This window comes from Taudactylus pleione, unplaced genomic scaffold (assembly GCF_031769625.1).
Source record: "Taudactylus pleione unplaced genomic scaffold, aTauple2 ptg000069l, whole genome shotgun sequence".
Lineage (NCBI taxonomy): Eukaryota > Metazoa > Chordata > Amphibia > Anura > Myobatrachidae > Taudactylus > Taudactylus pleione.
Window position 1 is genome coordinate 2,071,422 of NW_028284471.1, and position 13,617 is coordinate 2,085,038.

General features: G+C 49.1%; 1 protein-coding gene across 3 annotated transcripts in view; it reads left to right on the forward strand.

Moving 5' to 3' along the window:
* Nucleotides 1-3,165: 3,165 nt before the first annotated feature.
* ZNF512B (zinc finger protein 512B) overlaps nt 3,166-13,617 on the forward strand; it is a 47,688-nt gene continuing 37,236 nt past the window's right edge. For 2 of the 3 annotated variants that reach the window (XR_015877666.1, XM_088467016.1), the window contains exon 1: nt 9,959-10,119. The gene's annotated coding sequence lies outside the window, so the exon portion shown is untranslated. Of the gene's footprint in view, nt 3,215-9,958; nt 10,120-13,617 lie in introns of those variants that run through there. The other variant, XM_088467017.1, reaches the window with a different exon arrangement.

Here is a 13,617-nt window from a genome sequence, read left to right on the forward strand (position 1 = left end):
AGGACCCCCCCATGTGTGTGTCAAAAAACGGGCGTGTCCACATGTCGCAACGGGCGTGGCCACTGAAAAATGGGGCGTGTCAACATGACACTCCCCTTTCTCGGCACTCTGGGGACATTCCTTTCCATTTCATATGCACCATAATGCAGTGCCCCCAGTAGTGGTCCCCCTTATGCAGGCCCCCAGTAGTGCCCCTTATACAGTACCCCCAGTATGCAATGCCCCCAGTAGTGTCCCTTGTACAGTACCCCCAGTATGCAATGCCCCCAGTAGTGGTCCCCCTTATGCAAGGCCCCAGTAGTGCCCCTTATACAGTACCCCAGTAGTGGTCCCCCTTATGCAGGCCCCCCTATTAGTGCCCACGGTAGTGATTCCCCCTTATGTAGGGCCCCATTAGTGCCCCTTACACAGTGCCCCCTGTAGTGGTCCCCCTTATGCAGGACCCCAGTAGTGATCACACATAGACATACACACACAAAAAAACAGACTTGTACCTCTTTTCCACCAAAAACCCTGGTCCGACCTGGGTTTTTGGACATGGTTCCATCCCTGGTCAGACCCATTTACACTGCACCTTTGATCTGGGTTACTCCCAGGTCAGCCCTGTTCACACAGAACTCAGGTCTGCCCTGCTAAACCTGTGAGGTCATAAAAAGTGGGAGGTGACTGCTCCACAACCACCAATCTGCTCATTTTAGGCATGATCCAGGTCAGATAACCCGGGTTGCACCGTTTACACTGCACCATTACCTGGGTCCATCCTGGGTCCAACCCTGGTAGCTACCTGGGTTGGATTGCAGGGTCACTTGACCCAGGTTATTTTTCAGGGACCCTTTTACACTGAGCTGCGACCCGGGTAGACCCAGCAAAAACCCAAGTTTTTGCTCTGGTGTAAAAGGGGTATTACCTGAATCCCCGCTCCTGCAGCGGTCTGCTCCTCCGTCTTCATCCTCCCGCTTGGTTCTGTGGGAGAGACGTCTTGACGCCTCTCCCATCACCCACTGCAGGAGCCGAAAGGCGGAGCTCATGAGTGAGCTCCAGCCCACCTCTGGCAGTGGGCGCAGCAGCCAATGAGAGTCTGTCTGATTCTCATTAGCTGCTGAAACAGACACATAGCCGCTGGCGGCAATGTGTGTGTAAATGTGTAGTGCGACCGCACTCACTGTGGTCTGAACTACACTGGCTAACTAGAACGGGCCTGCACCGTGGCCGGCAGCGCGCCACCGGTCCCACGGCGCCCAGGGCACGAGCCCCGGCGGCCCTGCCCTAGTTACGCCACTGGTGATTGATAATGACACCTGATTGTCTCTGTAGTTAGAAGCCACAAATTTCCCTTTCTGAGCTTAAAAAATAAAGTTAGTAGACATTACTGTATTTTACTGTTAATGGGGGAAATCTTTTAATGTGGGCAGGCTTCCTATCACTGTGATATTATTCCCTGCACTACAACAAGTTAAAGTGCCTCCGCTGGCCAGGTTGGCGTTTACAGAATGTGAATGTTGGCTGGTTATATGAGGTCTTCTCTTCATCTTTGGAGTTCTTCCTTTTTTATACAATTTTCTGAATAAACATTCATTAATAATCTTGAGGCTTGTCTTTATTACTAGAGTCTTGGGACAAACAAACCAGCTTATAGCGCAAAATACAATGCGCAATTACTAGTGTTGATTTTGAAGGCATCGCAGTGATAATCTTAAACAGGTACACACTAGACTAGGGGTGGGCAATAAGCGTCCCACCAGCTGCTGTAGAACTACACATCCCAGAATGCCCTGCCAGTTTTGCTATTTAGCCATGATAAAACTGTTGCAAGGCATGCTGGGATTTATAGATCAACAACAGCTGGAGGGCCGCTTATTGCGCACCCCTGCACTAGATGATATCGGATCGGACGACATATCGTCACCATCGGGCAGTGTGTACATGCTATTTCGCTGACTGTGCGCGAGTGCAGCATGACCCCCACCGTCACTCCCGGCATCGGGCACATTCCGAGTTAGTTGTTAATGAGGTCGGAACACACTACACATCGTTTAGTGTGTACCAGCTTTTAATATTGACCTACTGTCTTATCCATGAATCTAAACTCTTGTCTTTAAAATATCATACACTGATTGTCCAACTGACTGAGAGCCTCATTTATCAATAAGTTTTATCATACACAAAGAGTGATAACATTTGTTGCGTATGATAAATGGTGCTTCAGCCAATCAGCTCCCAACTGTCATTTTTCAAACAGATGATAGTTAGGAGCTCCATTATATAATACACAACGAGTTTTATCACTCGTTGTGTATGATAAAACTCATTGATAAATGAGGCCCTGAAGGTGAAAAACAATATTGAGGGGTATATTTACGAATGGCAGTTTTGTCGGTGGCTTTGAGTGACAGTTTCAAAATGGCAACAGAAATCAATGCTAAGCGAGACTTATACAAATGATCCGTTAATAAATAGATCCCTTAAGGTGCGTACACCCTAGACGATATTTTGCATGATTCACCACATCGAAACGACAAATCGTGTAAAATATGTCCAAATCCCGATGCGCATATCCGCGGGTCGTACATCGCTTTTTCAGATTTGCCAATCTTTTACTCAACGCACCGGAAATTGTTAAGGACGCACGATAGGTTGGACACTTTTTAGCACCATATTGTGTCCTGGAGGGCCGGGGAGCTCCCAGAGAGAGTTCAAGGGAAATCTCTCACGATATTGCATCATGAGCACATCGTCTAGTGTGTACGCACCTTTAGTCTTATGTTCTCCCAAAGCAATCTTGGCCATCTATCAATCTAGCTACAATACAACTGGCATTAAATAGGGCAAAAAGTCAGTTTCATAAAATGAAGGCTACATGATTATTATTAACAAATATTTGTTATGTTCTGGGTTGCTTGTGGACCCGGGGTGGTAGCAGGAGCAATCACAGAAGCAGATTTGAAAATAAAACTAGGATTTTTAATAAGTGCTTGAGTAGACATATAATGTGGCAGTAAATAAAAGTCCAGGAAAATATAAATGTGCACAAGAGTTCTGTGGTGGGAGCAAAAGGGTTAATGTCCAGGTAGAAACAATTAGAGCAGTCCAGGTGTGCAGGTAGTGAAACTGAAAATAATCAAGCCAGGTTTGCAGGTAGTGAACTGAAAATAATCAAGCCAGGTTTGCAGACAGTGAACTGAAGCGCAGGATGTCAGCAGGCTCAGGCACTCAGGTATGGGCAAGGGTGATGGAGGTAGCGGGGTAGTCCAGTGGGAACTAGGAGCTGACAGGCAGACTGGCAGACAGCGAATTCACAGGAACAGGATAAGCACAGAGAACTCCCTCTCAGCTAGGCTGAGATACACGTTGCACTGGCAAAGAAGGAAGGCACTGACCCTTCCTAAATACCCCATGCCGTGCTGTTACTGGCCGGAGGGAACATGTGACTCACCAGGATTGGCCAGCCTCATCACATGGCCAGAAGGCAAGATGGCGGCGCCCATGCCAAACGGAACGGAGACGCCGCCAGGCCTCACCAGCGCAGAGTGACAACAGGGCCGCACAACAACGCGCGCAGCCAAAGCCCCCCGCCAGACACCAGCTCCGCCGCCAGACAGCCCGCGCCACAACGACCTCACAGGTAACACCCGCCTAGCGCCATGCTGAAATACCCTGGCCGTGACAATATTTGTCTGATTTACTGAGAATATTTGTCCATTTACATCATCCCTGCCCTAGTGGAACTTACAATCTGTACTAGATTATTGTCCGGAGCCAATTAACCTACCAGTATATTTTTGGATTGTGGGAGAAACTGGAGTACCCGGAGGAAACCCACGCAGGCACAGGAAGAATATACAAATTCCACACAGTTGGGGACGTGGTGAGAATTGAACCCATGACCTCAGTGCTGTGAGGTAGTAATGCTAACCATGCTGCCCTTATATACGAGGTCTGTCTAAAAAGTTTGGTGAATGGTCTGATATATCTGTATGCAACGCTTGCAACAAGGTCGCTCATACGCGCTGACATGCATGGACATGTCTGGACCTGCCCCCAGTCGGGCTTTGCCCGAGGCCTCCACCGCACTGCCATTGCATTCATTTCAACAGTGTCCCGAGCAGTGTGCGTTGAACAGCAATGGTGCTCGTCTTCCACCGATTCCTTGCCACTGCGAAAGCGTGCAAACCAATCGTACACACATTTTCTATTCACAGCATCCTGCCTGTACATTTTCATCAACATTTTGTGCGTCTCCGTCGCCGATTTACCCAATTTGAAGCAGAATTTAATGTTGTGTCGTTGCTCCATTGCTGTTCGACACACACTGCACGGGACACTTTGTTGAAATGAATGCAATGGCAGTGTGGTGGTGGCCTCGGGCAAACCCCGACTGGGGGTAGGTCCAGACATGTCCATGCCGAGCGACCTTGTTACAAGCGTTGCATACAGATATATCAGACCATTCACCATACTTTTTAGACAGACCTCGTATAGTTAAAAGCTGAAAAGAATGCTTGAAACATAACAAAATATTTGTAGCAGAAGTTGTTGGATGTTGTGAACAAGCCAATAAATCGGTAAATCATCTGTAAATTTAAATTTTCACTCTTTTGGGGCTGCACAAATGCTATTTCTCAATATAGATCAAATACAACTGAGAACTTGTTTGCCATTATTAAGTATACATTTAAGTTTAGAAATAGAATTATGTTACATAAGAATATTTAAAAATCTGACACATAGGAGGACATGTATGGGATAAGGTAGGAATCTATACTAATATTATAAGAACTTTGTGTCTGTTTGTTCCAATTTGGCGCAAAAACTACTGAACCAATTTTCATGAAACTTCATCATAATTTTTTATTGGACACTTTAATAAACTTTGTTTCAACTTGATTCGTCAAGTCAAAGCTGAGCAATAACAAAAAACAAATTTATTGACATCATCAATGCAAGAGATAGGTGTGGCACCATGCGTGTGGTGTCACAAGGGGGGTGCGAGCCTCCCCCGGGTGTCACCCGCCGAGGGGTGACACCAAGGTGCAGACTTCCCCTCAGTGACAGGAGCCGGGTGCTGCACTGCAGTATTAAGTGCAGCACTTGGCTCCTGACACTGTGAGGGAGCCGACACTGCGCACAGGACAGGGCAGTCCGCACCTCCTGCACCCCCCGCTCGGACCCCCGGTAAAAAGCACGGGACAATGGGATTTCGGCCGCGAGGCCATGCCCCTTCCCAACGATGCCACGTCCCCTTTTCAGCGGCGCACAGCATCCCTCTTCACACCAGGTGACAATGCGGGGAGGGACGCCACTGCTGGTAAGAGATGGGGGGAGAGGTGCTTTGGGCCCGCGTTCACTTGAATAGGATAGGCTACATAGCAGTCTGTGCACAGAGCACACAGTGACATTGGTGTGAGTGATGGGTGAAGACGCTGCTGCCACCAGTCTGTATGGTGCTGCTGGTCACGTGTGCGCACTGCCCGACCATTGACCTGCTTGCGAGCGCTGTGCGCTCGCGAGCGGGTCTGAATCAGGCCCATAGTTCCATGGGGTTAGCGCTGTGGTGTGAATTGAACCCAAGACCTCTGTGCTGTAAGGTAGTAATGCTAACCATTACACCAACTGCGCTGCCCCAATTATTTTATTAACCAATATGTGAACAATTGTTTTGGGGAGAATTTAATTTCAATAAAATGAGAGATATGGTAAGAATTTACCTTTGTTATCTTTCTTTCTTCGAAGTCCACAGGGAGACCTTGGGGGTGTAGGCAATGGCTTGGACATCCGGGCACCACGCAGTTATTTTTTTTCTCCCAGGATGCACCGGGCCATTCTCCTTATACCCCGAGCCAGAAGCACCTCAGTGCGTAATAATCCAAATACCGGAAGTGGATAAAAGAGAGAGGGACACACAGGAATCACATTCTCACATAGAAAGAGACGGAAAAAACGGCGATCAGAGCGAATCCCATCTGAAGATAGACGCGTCAGGGTGGGTGCCCTGTGGACCCTATGGACTTCAAAGAAAGAGAGATAACAAAGGTAAGTTCTTACCATATCTCCCTTTCTTCTTTAGGGTCCATAGGCTCCACAGGGAGACCTTGGGGATGTCCCAAAGCAGTCCTTTAAGGGTGGGGACGCTCCTGAGCTCAAACGAAGCATCCTGAGAGGCAAAGGTATAAAATGCATAGAACCTTAAAAAGGTCTGGACAGAAGACCACGTGGCCACCTTACAAAGCTGAAGATCCGAGGTGCCACGGCGAGCTGCCCACGATGGACCCACAGACCGAGTAGAATGAGCAATAACAGAAGATGGAAAAGGAAGGTCTTCTTGAGTGTAAGCCTCAGATATCATCATACGAATCCACCTAGCCAATGTCTGTTTATTGGCTGGCCATCCCTTCTTTTGAAAAGCGTAGAGGACAAACAAGGAGTCTGATTTCCGAAGGGAACTGAGAGCATGTACCACATCCAATGAGGCCTCACCTGCCGAGAGGTCTGGGGATTGAAAGGCTGGAACAATAATTTCCTCATCAATGTCGTAAGTAGAGACCACCTTAGGAAGGAACCCAGGGCGAGTCTGAAGAACTGCCCTGTCCTGGTGAAAATTCAGAAATGAGGAGCGACAGGAGAGCGCCCTTAAGTCTGACACCCTTCTGGCCAAAGCTATGGCCAGAAGAAAAACAGTCTTAGCTGTCAACCATTTGAGATCCACTGAGGCCAGCGGTTCAAATGAAGGGCTCTGGAGAGCCTTAAGGACAACAGCCAAATCCCAAGGAGCCACAGGGGGAACAAAGGGAGGCTGAATCCGAAGGACACCTTGCAGGAAAGTATAAATATCCGGTAGAGGAGCAATCCTACGTTGAAACCAAACTGATAGAGCCGAAACATGCACTTGCAGTGAGGCTAAGCGGAGACCAAGATCCAAACCCGCTTGAAGGAAAGCCAAAATCCTAGGTATCCTAAATACCAGAGGGTCATAACCTTTGGGACGACACCACAGAAAATAGGTATGCCACACTGTGATATATTCAAGCAGAGGCTGGTTTACGTGTTCTGAGCATGGTACTGACCACAGAGCTGGAGAAACCTTTGGACCTTAAGAGGGAAGTCTCAAGAACCACGCCATAAAATACAGACGACCCAGGTCCGGGTAAAGGCAAGGACCTTGAGACAACAGGTCCGGACGTTGAGACAACAGCAACGGAGTGTCGATGGAGAGACTCTGAAGATCTGAGTACCAAAGCCGTCTGGGCCACGCTGGAGCCACCTGCAGGACAGTTCCTCACTCTTGTTTGAACTCCAGAATGACCCGAGGAAGAAGGGAGACTGGAGGAAACAGGTACACAAACTGGAAGGTCCACTTTACTGACAGAGCGTCGACCAGGAGTGCCCCGGCATCTCTTGTCCTGGACCCGTACACTGGCAGTTTGTGATGGTGTCAGGAGGCCATGAGGTCCACCTCTGAGAGGCCCCATCTGTTCACTAGGAGTTGAAACACCTCTTGGTGAAGCGACCATTCCCCGGGATGCACGTCATGATGGCTGAGAAAGTCTGCTTCCCAATTGAGAACTCCCGAAATGAACACTGCAAAGATGGCCGGGAGGTGCTGCCCCACTTTGAGTGCCTCCTTGATGGTTGATGTAAGCCACTTCTGTGGCATTGTCGGACTGAACCTGAATAGGTTTTCCATGAAGTATGTGCTGGGCCAGGTTGAGGGCCCTGTAGACAGCCCAAAGTTCCAATATGTTGATTGACAGGGTTGATTCGACTGATGTCCAATGGTCCTGAAAGGAGTGTGGACCAGTCACTGCGCCCCAGCCCGGGAGACTGGCGTCCGTTGTTAGGAGTACCCATTCTGGGATCCAAAAGGGGCGACCTTTGGTTAGATGAGATGTCTGTAGCCACCAAGATAGAGACAGACGCAGAGAGAGCACCATCGTCTGAGCTTTGATCCAATGGTGGTATCCAGTTCCACCTGGAGAGGATCAGCCTTTGCAAAGGCCTGGAAAGGAACTGAGCATATTCCACCATGTCGAAGGCATGGATCCCAGAACCTGTATTGCTGAGTGGATCGACACTCAGCGACTGTGGAGACATCCGCGCACTCGTAGTGGAGATCTTGTCTGATGTCAGAAAGATTCTCTGATCCTGAGAATCCAGCAGGGCTCCCAGATGAATCACTCTCTGTGAGGGATTCAGGGAGGACTTTTTCCAGTTGATTAACCAGCCATGCTTGTGCAGGAAAGCAATGGTTAGCTACAGACGGCGGTGAAGCACTTCTGGGGATCTTGCTAGGAGCAGGAGGTCATCCGGGTATGGTAACAGTCGAACACCCTGAATACGCAGGTGGGCCACCCTGAGACCGGAGGTAGGGTGTCCCCTGAGACCGGAGGTATGACTGCTAACACGCGGGTCACCGCAAGCGGTGACCCACCTTATCTGTCCCCTTAGCGTCCGGCTGCAGTCTGGGTCCTCCCACGTGGCCTTGGCTAGCACTGACCCCGGGATGCCCGCCGAGATCCCCAGCTCTGTACTGGTGTCGCGGCACCGGAGAGGTGACGGAACGGCAGCGCAGACGTCCCACAGACAGTCTGCTGATGCGCGCTCTAAGTATAAAAGTAAAATAAAAAAATCATAAAAATTAAAAGCTTCCCCGCGTAATGGTGACCCGACTCCGGCCGGGCACCAACGAAACTGAGGTGCCTCGGGGTTAGGTGTGGGGTATTTGGAGAGTGAACCGGTGCATCCTGGGAGCTGAAAGCTTTTAACTGCGTGGTGCCCGGATTTCAGATCCACCACCTACAGCCCAAGGTCTCCCTGTGGAGCCTATGGACCTTGAAGAAGATAGTATAGGATACATGTGGGTGCAGCGTATAGGAATAGTATAGGATACATGTGGATGCAGCGTATAAGAATAATATAACCTGCATGTGGGTGCAGCGTATAGGAACAGTATAGGATACATGTGGGTGCAGCGTATAGGAATAATATAACCAGCATGTGGGTGCATCATATAGGAAATAGTATAGGATACATGTGGTTGCAGCGTATAGGATACACGTTGGCGCAGCGTAGAGGAAATGTATAGGATACATGTGGGTGCAGTGTATAAGAATAATATAACCTGCATGTGGGTGCAGCGTATAGGAATAGTATAGGATACATGTGGGTGCAGTGTATAGGAATAATATAACCAGCATGTGGGTGCATCGTATAGGAAATAGTATAGGATACATGTGGGTGCAGCGAATAGGAATAGTATAGGATACATGTGGGTGCAGCGTATAGGATGCATGTGGGTGCAGCATAGATATAGGAATAACATAACCAGCATGTGGGTGCAGCGTATATAGGAATAGTATAGGACACATGTGGGTGCAGCGTGTAGGAATAATATAACCAGCATGTGGGTGCAGCGTATAGGAATAGTATAGGATGCATGTGGGAGCAGCGTATAGGAATAATATAACTAGCATGTGGGTACAGCGTATAGGAATAGTATAGGATACATGTGGGTGCAGCGTATAGGAATAGTATAGGATGCATGTGGGTGCAGCGTATAGGAATAGTATAGGATACATGTGGGTGCAGCGTATAGGAATAATATAACCAGCATGTGGGTGCATCGTATAGGAAATAGTATAGGATACATGTGGGTGCAGCGAATAGGAATAGTATAGGATACATGTGGGTGCAGCGTATAGGAATAGTATAGGATACATGTGGGTGCAGCGTATAGGAATAATATAATCAGCATGTGGGTGCAGCATATAGGAATAGTATAGGATGCATGTGGGTGCAGCGTATAGGAATAGTATAGGATGCATGTGGGTGCAGCATAGATATAGGAATAATATAACCAGCATGTGGGTGCAGCTTATAGGAATAGTATAGATCGGATATATGTGGGTGCAACGTATGGATAGGATGGTGGCAGGATGAAGGCGCATCACGTGACGCGCCTATAAGGATGACGGCAGAATGGCACCGGTACATAGTCTAGTAGACGAATCTCTCTCTCCTCCCCCGGTTCTATCCCGGTCACCCCCCTCAGTACCGCGAGAGTTCGGGCTCCGGGGGCGGAGTGAGCTCAGCGCATGACCGACAGCGAGCGGCGGGGCCCGGCAGGTAAGAGACAGATTTACCGGAGACCCTCAACCCGACAGGATCCCTGTTACTGTGCGCGACCCTCAGCCCATAAGCGTCGGATAAGCAGGGACCGGGTCCCACACGATCAGCCTAAGCATCCTCCACCCCAAATCTCAGCCCACCTGTTATTGCACCTACAGATGACACACCTTACGCTACTTACTTATCCGTGCGGTCACTATTGTAGATTTACCTTCTACTCACTACCTGCCCAGCAGCAGCTATACCCTCTCACCACTTGCCTTCCACTCAGTGTCCATACACCGTACATTCACCCAGTATCTGACCAGCACTTACCTCACCTCACACCATCTGCCGTCACTTCACTCCATTCCTAAGCAGTACAGACCCAGGAGACCCTTACCTCGCATCACACTACAGCCTGCACTCTCTTAAACTGTCCAGGACTCACCTCGCTTTGACTGTCCTCCTGTCACTGCTCTTCACTTCAGTTAATACTTGCAAAAGTATGGTGCAGACTCTTTACCATTACATCATACCAGATACTACACTCATAGGTTCTTAGGGCCTGATTCAGAGCCGGACGCAATTAGCGCTCGCTCGTCCAGAAAATAGGGGTGGCTATTCAAATCAACTGTTCGCTCTTTGCGGTCTGTTCACACCTCTAGGTCTGAACGAGCGAACAAAACTTGCGGTCTTTTTTTGAAAAAATACGCCCCCTGGCCGCTCGCATCCTACGTCATGTCTGCTATTTATTAGATTAATCGAGTACATCGACCAGGGTATGACCAGGGTATGCTCGCTATTCTTGGGGTTGGTCTTTGCTACCACAATTTTGCGAGCAGTTCTGGCTATAAAATAACCCAGTGACGTGGTCAATGACGCTGCTGTTTTAATTATGCACACCCATAAAACGCCCGTTTTGACCTTTAAGCACGCCTGCGTTCGGACAGCCACTCCCCGTTTGCAAGCACCTTCCCCCGTTACCACCCACATACGCCTACTCCTGTCACTCAAATTATCAGGCATTCGCTATTTTGCGAGCACATTAATTTCGACCGCACTGACTGGTTCGCGCATGCGTATAACGATCCGTACGCATGCGCAGTTGGGCAAACATCGCTCGGAGCGAACGAGCGGCCGCTTACGAGCGGCTCTGAATTAGGCCCTTAGTATCCACCCTTCACTCAGTACCTGACCCAGCACTCACTCTGTTTCTCGTTTACCTTTACTGACACCTGTAAATGCACTCCAGCTTCTTTTTTTCTTTTTTTTTCCCCATATCGATCTGCACAACCAACGATATCGCTGAACGATTTCTCTGTAGTGCAGGACAAACGATATTGGGTGTACACACTGATATCTTTCAGTGATGTCATCTTGCCACATCTCTGAACATGCAAATCGTGATGAAATCGTCCAAATTGGCTTGCATGTACGGATGACCAAAGATATCGTTATCGTCCAGCGGGAGCGTGCAACGTTGGTCATTCATTGCATACACGCGGAACGATATAAATGATATATCGTTGAACGATATTGTTCATATCGTTCAAAGATATCGTCTCGTGTGTATGCACCTTGGGAGATTTAGCAAATCTTGGAGAGATATTAAGTGGAGAGAGATAAAGTACCAACCAATCAGCTTCTGCCATTTTACATTCTGTGCTAGAAAAATGACAGTTAAGCCACACATCCACTAGGCGACTAGGGAAAGACAGTACGATTACAACATAGTAATCGTTCCGTCGTTCCCCATCCCCTGCAGTGCCTACACTGAACGATGTCATTCAGTGTAGGCACCCTCCCTCATTCCCGAACATGGCTAATCTGTTGTTATCAGCAGATTGACTGGCATGTTCGGGCGTTGATTGATGTCGGAAACGGCCAGCAGGGGCACGCATCGCTGGTTGTTTCCGACATTGTAGTGGACGATTTGTGCACGATTAAGAAGTTGATTGGTTGGTACTTTATCTCTCTCCACTTACACTCTCTCAGAGATTTGATACATTTCAATCAGTGCTTACCTTCACCTCCTGTCACTAGGGTTCATTTATGAATAAACACATACAGGGTGCAACTAGAACTTTGTGGGCCCCATAGCAAAATTTTGTCTCAGGCCTAAACCAGAGTGTAGACATATATACGTTTATTAATTTATTTATATATATATATAGTGTTCACTATAGCTCCGGCGCGAGGCAGGGCGCTGGAGCTAGAGAGGGCACTATCGTGCGTGCGCGTGTCCGAGAAGGGGGCGTGGTCATCGAAAAGGGGGCGTGTCTATAAGACGCGTCCCCTTTTCGGCACTCTTGGGGGCGTGCCCGGCACTTACGGACACGCCGGGGAGCCCCCAAGCCCTGCAGACAGGGAGAATAGATGCCGGGCGCATTCTCCGGCGGTGACCGGGTCACCGCACATTTCTTCACCCGCGGGACACTGCGACCCGCGGGTGAAGACAGTTCCCGCAGGCTGTTAGGGCAGGGCGCTTTTTGCCCTCCTTCTGGAGGGCAGGGCGCTTTTTGCCTTCCAGGAAGAGGGCGCCACGCCCCGCTAAAACAGCCTAGCGGGAACGCTATATATATATGTCCAGTGATCGGGGCACTCCTAAGCGGCTGATGCAGAGGGAATAATAAAATAAAATCACCACATGATATTGTAACTAGTATTGTGGTGAACTAGTTATTAGTATTAGGGTGACTAGTAAGAGAGAGGTCAACCCACCTATAATTTGGAGTCTTGCAAAATCATATGCCAGGGGCCACTTGACTCCTCCAGCAGCAGTAGCTGTCTGTAACTGGCAGCATCCTCTCGCTGCTCTCTGGCTGCTGCGGCCATCACTGTTCCTTTCTCAGCTCCCCTTCATACTAGAGTAGGCGGCTGCGATGTCAAGTCACGCTATGTGTGCGTTTTCGCTGACGGCACTGAGCAGCCTGAAAGTCTAATCATCTGAGGCTGAGCACATAGCCACGCAGATTTACAAAAAAAAAACAGCGACTCTAATGGGTGGTCCGGTGCACACCCGGAACACCCCGTAGTTTCACCTATGGGTGCAGGGGGGTGCTTGTTGGGCGGGCGGGCCCCCTAAGCCGCCAGGCCACATAGCAAGCACACCCCTTGCACCATCTATAGTTACGACACTGATCACATACTCAATGTGATTTGGGTGCGATATTGGCGGACAAAATCGCAATGCAGTATGTGATAATAGTACATACAGGAGCACTGGAAGGAGCCCATCCTTGCGAATGAAGTGACTCCATTAGCTCAGAGTGAAGTGACTGCATCAGCAGTCACTTCACTCCTCTATCTGGACTCCTGCACATGAGCGGTCTACGGACCATGCATGTGTGGCTGCCATTGCCGAGGAACCCTCTCCCTAAGAGCCGTAACTAGACTTTTTGGTGTGCTGTGCCAGAGAGAGCATTGGCGCCCCCTCCCCCATTTTTTTTAAATAGGGACATAAGATAGTGCACCTGAAAATGGCTTCATGGAGAATGGCCAGGGAAGAGAGAG